This window comes from Hordeum vulgare, chromosome 2H (assembly GCF_904849725.1).
Source record: "Hordeum vulgare subsp. vulgare chromosome 2H, MorexV3_pseudomolecules_assembly, whole genome shotgun sequence".
Lineage (NCBI taxonomy): Eukaryota > Viridiplantae > Streptophyta > Magnoliopsida > Poales > Poaceae > Hordeum > Hordeum vulgare.
The window spans coordinates 332,045,413-332,053,014 of NC_058519.1; positions in this window are offsets into that span (position 1 = coordinate 332,045,413).

Consider the following 7,602-nt stretch of genomic DNA (forward strand, 5'->3'; position numbering starts at 1 on the left):
TAATGCGCCGCTAGGTGATCCTCCCGTTCCCGTGGCAACCCAAGACGTTAGGAACGCCTGGCAGTCGCGGAATGATGATTACTCTCTAGTTTAGTGCGGCATGCTTTACAGTTTAGAAGTTATATATGATATACACATTATTGATGTGTACCTTACCAGTGATCGTAGTAGCTCCTGGGTATTTGATACCGGTGTTGATGCTCACATTTGCAACTCAAAGAAGGAACTGCGGAACAAGCGTAGGCTGGCTAAGGATGAGGTGACGATGCGCGTCGGAAATGGTTCCAAGGTCGATGTGATCGCCGTCGGCATGCTACCTCTACATATACCTTCGGGATTAGTTTTAAACCTTAATAATTGTTATTTAGTACCAGCTTTGAGCATGAACATTGTATTAGGGTCTCGCTTGATGCAAGATGGCTAATCATTTAAATCTGAGAATAATGGTTGTTCTATTTATATGAGTGGTATGTTTTATAGTCATACCCCGCAGGTCAATGGTTTATTCTTGATGAATATCGATCGTGATGTTACACATATTCATAGTGTGAGTACCAAAAGATGTAAAGTTGATAATGATAGTCCCACAGACTTGTGGCACTTCCGCCTTGGTCATATCGGTGTCAAGCGCATGAAGAAACTCCATACACATGGACTTTTGGAGTCTCTTGATTTTGAATCATTTGACACATGCGAACCGTGCCTCATGGGCAAGATGACCAAGACTCCATTCTTCAGAACAATGAAGCGAGCAACCAACTTGTTGCAAATAATATATACTAATGTTGGGCTTCCAAGCGCAGAGGTTTGTAGGACAACAACAATTTCCCTCAAGTGGATGACCTAAGGTTGATCAAACTCAGGGAAGTAGAGGTTGAAGATGGTCTCTCAAGCAACCCTGCAATTGAGATACATGAAGTCTCTTGTGTCCCCAACACACCTAATAAAATTGTCAATTGTATAGGTGCAATAGTTCGACAAAGATATGTTAAAAGACAACTGATATGCATGGTAAAACAAGGCATTGTAAATCTAAAATAAAAATGGCAGCAAGGTAGCAAGTGACAAAAGTCAGCATAAACGGTGTAACAATGGTGCAAAACAAGGCCGACGCTTCATACTTTCAATAGTGGCAACTCCCAACAACATTAACATAGTCTAATCACATGATATTTCCACTAAAACATGCAACGGTGACATACTCGGAGGTCATTCCTTTGTGATCAAGAGAGGACGAGAATTATGTAGGGCTACAAAATCACACCTCAGAGTTCGTAGTTCTCTATATGGATTTCCCAATGTCACCGCGGCCATCCAAAGAGATTACAACAATCACCACAACATATCTCAAGGATAGTCAAAGACAAGCACCAAGAGACTCTCAATCTGCAATCTATTCACAAAAGAGGAAATCACTCATGAAAATATTCTTCTAATCCATGTCCAGTAGACCGCTTCCACCATGGTCTCGGGGATTATACTAGATAAGATCAAGTGAGTACATCAATCCAATACATAGAAGAAGGGGAAACATCATGGGATCACCCTAGACTAACATAGCCTATGATCACAATCAAAATCACATCATGGGAGAGAGAATTAACCACATAGCTACTATAGAAGACCTCAGCCCCGAGGAGGAACTACTCCCGCTTCATGGAGGGAGGAAGCAACGTCAATGGAGATCAATCCGGGGGCACTAACCCGTCCCGGCAGGGTGCTGGCACATGAACTCTGGTCCGCCGAAACTTGTTGGCGATGGCAATGGAGATAGGAATTTCTTCTGGAGAAAAGGGTTCAGGCTTCAGCGTTTCCTCCACGGGGGTAAAAATAGGAGCCAAGGTAGGGCACCACAGGAGGTGGGCCCACCCAGGCGGCTTGTGGGCGCGGCCAAGGGGTAGGCCACGCAAGCAGGCCGCCTGGGCGACGCCTAGCTCCCCTCTGGCCCACCTTTGGTGCTCTCGAAGCTTCCTTCACGCTGATTTTTATATATTTTTCTCGGGATTTTTGGGACTCGGTAAATTGGGGTAAAATTCCCTACAAAAAATACATCAACAAACAAAAAATGGCACTGGGTGCACTGAGTTAGTAGGTTAGTCCAAATATGTGTAAAAAGATATAATAGTCTAGCAAAACATATAACAATGTCACCCAAAAGATCATGGAACAAACAAAAATTATAGATACGTTTGGGACATATCAACATCCCCAAGCTTAATTCCTGCTCGTCCTCGAGTAGGTAAATGATAACACAAATAATTTATGTGGTGACATGCTAACACACATATAACAACTTCAAATAAAAGCAAGTAAGATATGCAATTCAAGTCAAGACAATAATAAGTAAGAGTCTATGTATAGTATTGAAATTAGCAAAGTAAGAACATAAAGGTGCAAGAGCTCTGGCTGTCCGTGACTCAAGTGTCTCCAAATGGTGTTTGAGTGCAAGAAGTGGGATATGGGTTTAGAGCATAAAATATATTTTTAATTGAGAACTCAATCTACTAAACTTCACACTTGGTCTCCTTTGGAATCTTATTTTGACTCATCCCCAGACCACTGGTGAGGCACAAGTCAAAATGATCCTCTCCCTTTCGACTTTGAGCACTCATGCAATGGATGAGCGCAAGCAAGATGTGTTGGCACTTAGGATGGCAAATAGAATAATGATGGGGAAGGAACACAAAAAAGGTGTGAAAGGCTCACATCAATGAAGACAACCATAGGTGAGAGAAACCCAAATGATAGATATCATGTGCGCAGTAGGGATTGCCATGCAACGGATGCAGATATGAGCTAAGGTAAACTCTCCAATGGAACTAATGGGGGTGCATCCAACTTGCTTGCTCATGAAGACCTAGAGCTCATTTGAGGAGGCTCATCATTGGAATATACAAGCCAAGTTCCATAGTGTAAGGGTCCCCACATAGTTATGCATGAATGATAATCTCTATGTAGTACAAATATAACAATGGAGTACGAGTGTGGATCTTTCAAAAGGAATAGTAGTGTTGCCCCCTTCTCTCTTTTTATTTCTCTTCCTTTTTCTCTTTTTTTTATTTTTTGTGTGGCCTCTTTGGCTCTTTCTATTTATCTCTCATTTGTGCTCTTTGGGATCTTTTCATTTGTCCTCTTTGGGATCTTTTAATTTGTCCTCTTTGGGATCTTCTCCTCACTTAAGGGAAACACTCTATGTTTTACAAGAATAAAAAGAAGATCATCACATTTTATAAGAAGTACTGACATAAAGACAAATGAAAACTATCATGATGTATGCAAATGTATGCCTGTGCCAGTCTAGCAGGATATGCAATGAAACTAGCGCGTCATGTAGCAATAATAAGGGCAAGGCCCAACTAGCATGCGGCTCCTCGATCAAGAAAAAAGCATGTATGACATGAAGATCAAGTCATGAGTGGTGTATGTTGCATGGCAATGTATCTCGGAAAGGCTATGGAAATGCCTTAATAGGTAGGTATGGTTGTTGTTTTGAGGAAAGATATAATGAGGCTTATGATGACAGTGGGTATCATGCCAAGGGTTTGGATGCACCGGCGAAGTTTGCACAAACTCTTAAGATGAGAAAGGGCAATGCACGGTACCGAATAGGCTAGCAAAATATGGATGGTGGAAGTGCCAACAATCGAATACTCACATTAGTCCGAAGAACTCATGCACTTATTATCGGTAACTCTCTATCTAGTAAGGAGATTTACAAAGATACAAGTACCCCAAGGAGGAGTGTTTGGGGGTTTGGTTATCCTTGCGCATCCTCGACCCATGGTAACGTGCGGGTACTCTATATATTCCAACCCCTCCAGAGGTTAGCGATCAATCTAGTAGCTAGAGTTCTCAACTAATTTTTAGTTTTTGAAAAACACATGGATTTCCCAAAATATGACATCTATCACTATTAGGTTGAACCTCTTGGCACCAATAGTCCAAACATTACTCAAATCAATACCTCAAAACAATTGCAAGTTACTACTATACATAAATAGCAACCTCAATTACCTAGTCATGCAAGACACACAACTCTGTGCAACGAGCCAACTCTCGAAAAAAAAGCATGATAACTCAGGATAGTTCCAAAAGCAACCTAAATAAAATCTCTTAAAAAGATATAGCATGAAAAAAATAAGAGCTAAGCATGACAGCAGCTATGAAAAGATAAAGAACACACATAAAAGAGAAGCATGGAAACCTATGTTGTGTTCTAGAGTGGAATGGAGTGTGTTTCCCTCCTAAACAAGGAAGGATAGGTTCCGATTGTTATGAACAACAAGAAAAACTAAAACAAACTAAAAATAAAGAGTGGGACGCTCCAAGCATAGCACATAACATATGAAGTAATAAAAATATAGCATGGAGATGGATGAATTGATGATTGTTGATAGAGAAGGGGATGCACGGGGGCATCCCCAAGATTAGACGCTTGAGTCTCCTTGAATATTTCATGGGGTACATGGGGGCATCCCCAAGCTTGAGCGCTTGACACTCCTGGATCTTCTTTCATCATCTTCCATCGCATACTTGAAAACTCCCTTCATACGAAACTCATCATAAGCTGATTAGAGTGGTTAATACCCATGATAAAATAATTCATTACCTACTGGAAATAAATATTTTCATGAGAAGATATTGTTTCTCATGATTTCCAAAAGGTTTTCGCAAAGGAAAAGCAAGCATTAGATTTGCAAAATGATGAAAACGCAAAACATGGCAGAATCTATGAAAAACTGAACAACGGGTAGTAAATAATTTTTTTCAGGGCACTTCTGCAACTCAAATCAAAAAATTCAGAACAGAATCCAGAAATACAATTATATAGAGCATGCTTTCAAAAGCATTCAGATCAAAAAGATGATCTGGTGATTTTTGGCTAATTGTTTCGTCAAGCAGACAGAATCTGTTTCTTGACAGCATGTCACAACTTTTGAACTTTCTTGCAATCGGAGGCTAAAACTTGGCACAAAGCTTGAAAATAAATATACAATGATGTTGGTACAGTAGTAACAAGCATCAAGACCACTAAAACTGAAAGTAAAAACTCAAAGTAAAGATAACAAGGGTTATCTCCCTAGAGCTCTTTCTTTATAGCCATAAAGATAGGCTTAAGATTTTAATGATGCTCTCGTAGGAATAAGAGTTGTAAAACAAAAGAGAGGATCAAGATGAAAATAAGAAATATATTTAAGTCTAACATGCTTCCTATGCATAGGAATATTGCAATAGAATAATTTATTGAAGCGAAAGCAATAAGATAGGAAGGCAAAACAAGTGCAGCTTCAAAACCATCAACATAAAGAGAGGGAACTTGATATTATTGAAATATCTATAAGAATATGTTCCCTTCTTATAATAATTTTTAGTTAGATCATGAATAAACTCAACAATATAAGTATCACATAAAGCATCGATACCATGATCCACATGCAAAAAGGTACTCTTACTCTCCACATAGGCATAATCTTTGGGGAGCCCATGGTTAGGACATTTTAGCATTAAAGTTTTCAGTCTCCCCCAAGCTTGAGCTATGCTCTCTCCGTCATGAGGATAGAAATTATAAATGTAATTCCTATTCTCATGGACTTCATGAAGAGGATACAAATTGGAGTAAAAGAGAGGCATAAGATCTTGCCAATTTAGCAAATGAGAGTTATCAAGAAGCCTATACCAATCCAAAGGCTTATCTTTTAATGATAGAGAGAATAGCTTTCTCATAAAAAACCATCAATATAACTGTAAGCTTTAATAAGGAGAAGATTGTGAAAGATGTAGAAAGTATTCGCCTGGATATCTATCTCATGCATATCGATTAGCCAAGACACAATCAATATTACCGGTTGGTATTTTAAAGGGCACAATTTCCGTAAGTGGGGGAGGCTTCTCCACCACAATAGCGGTGGTGCGGTTCCCCGCAAGAAAAAAACCAAGAGCATAGTTTTCTTAACCCTAACTAGCCAAAATAAAAACAAGAAACGAAAAGATTTAATCTCAAGATCTAAAGATATACCTTCAAGCACTCACCTCCCCGGCAACGGCGCCAGAAATAACTTGATGTCTACGCACGCTTCTATTCTTGTAGACTATGCTGGGCCTCCAAGCGCACGGGTTTGTACGACAGAAGCAATTTCCCTCAAGTGGATGACCTAAGGTTTATCGAACTCAGGGAAGTAGAGGTTGGGATGGTCTCTCTCAAGCAACCCTGCAATTAAGATACAAGAAGTCTCTTGTGTCCCCAACACACCTAATACAATTGTAGTTGTATAGGTGCACTAGTTCGGCGAAGAGATGTTAAAAGAGAAGTGATATGGATGGTAAAACAAGGTATTGTAAATCTGAAATAAAAATGGCAGCAAGGTAGAAAGTGACGAAAGTGAGCATAAACGGTGTAACAATGGTGAGAAACAAGGTCGAGGCTTCATACTTTCACTAGTGGCAACTCCCAACAACATTAACATAGTCTAATCACATGATATTTCCACTAAAACATGCAATGGTGACGTACTCGGAGGTCATTCCTTTGTGATCAATAGAGGACGAGAATTATGTAGGACTACAAAAGCACACCTCGGAGTTTGTAGTTCTCTCTATGAATTTCCCAATATGTCACCGCGGCCATCCAAAGAGAGTACCACAATAACCACAACGTATCTCAAGGATAGTCAAAGACAAGCACCAAGAGACTCTCAATCTTCAATCAATTCACCAAAGAGGAAACCACTCATGAAAATATTCTTCTAATCCATGCCCAGTGGACCGCTGTCACCATGGTCTCGGGGATTATACTAGATAAGATCAAGTGAGTACATCAATCCAATACATAGAAGAAGGGGAAACATCATTGGATCACCCTAGATTAAAATAGCCTATGATCACAATCAAGATCACATCATGGGAGAGAGAATTAACCACATATCTATTGTAGAAGACCTCAGCCCCGAGGAGGAACTACTCCCGCTTCATGGAGGGAGGAAGCAACATCGATGGAGATGAATCCGGGGGCACTTCCACATCCCGGCAGGGTGTCGGCACAAGAATTCTAGTCCCCCGAACCTTGTTGGCGATGCCGGCCGAGATCGGAATTGCTTCTGTAGAAAAGGGTTCGGGCATCAGTGTTTCCTCCACGGGGGTAAAAATAGGAGCCAAGGTGGGGCACCAGAGGAGGTGGGCCACACCCAGGCGGCATGTGGGCGTGGTCAAGGGGTAGGCCACGCAGGGAGGCCGCCTGGGCGACGCGTGGATCCCCTCCGGCCCACCTTTGGTGCTCTCGAAGCTTCCGTCACGCTGATTTTTATATATCTTTCTCAGGATTTTTGGGACTCGGTAAATTGTGGTAAAAGTCCCTGCAAGAAAGACATCAGCAGACAGGAACTGGCACGGGGTGCACTGAGTTAGTAGGTTAGTCCAAATATGTGTAAAAATATATAAAAGTGTAGCAAAACATATAAAAATGTCACCCAAGAGATCATGGAACAAACAGAAATTATAGATACGTTTGGGATGTATCAATGAGGTAATTATACCTCCTCTCGAACCAAAGAGTAGCGCGACGCAAGAAAAAGTTTATGAGGCACCTGCACCGGCTAGAGAAGAAGT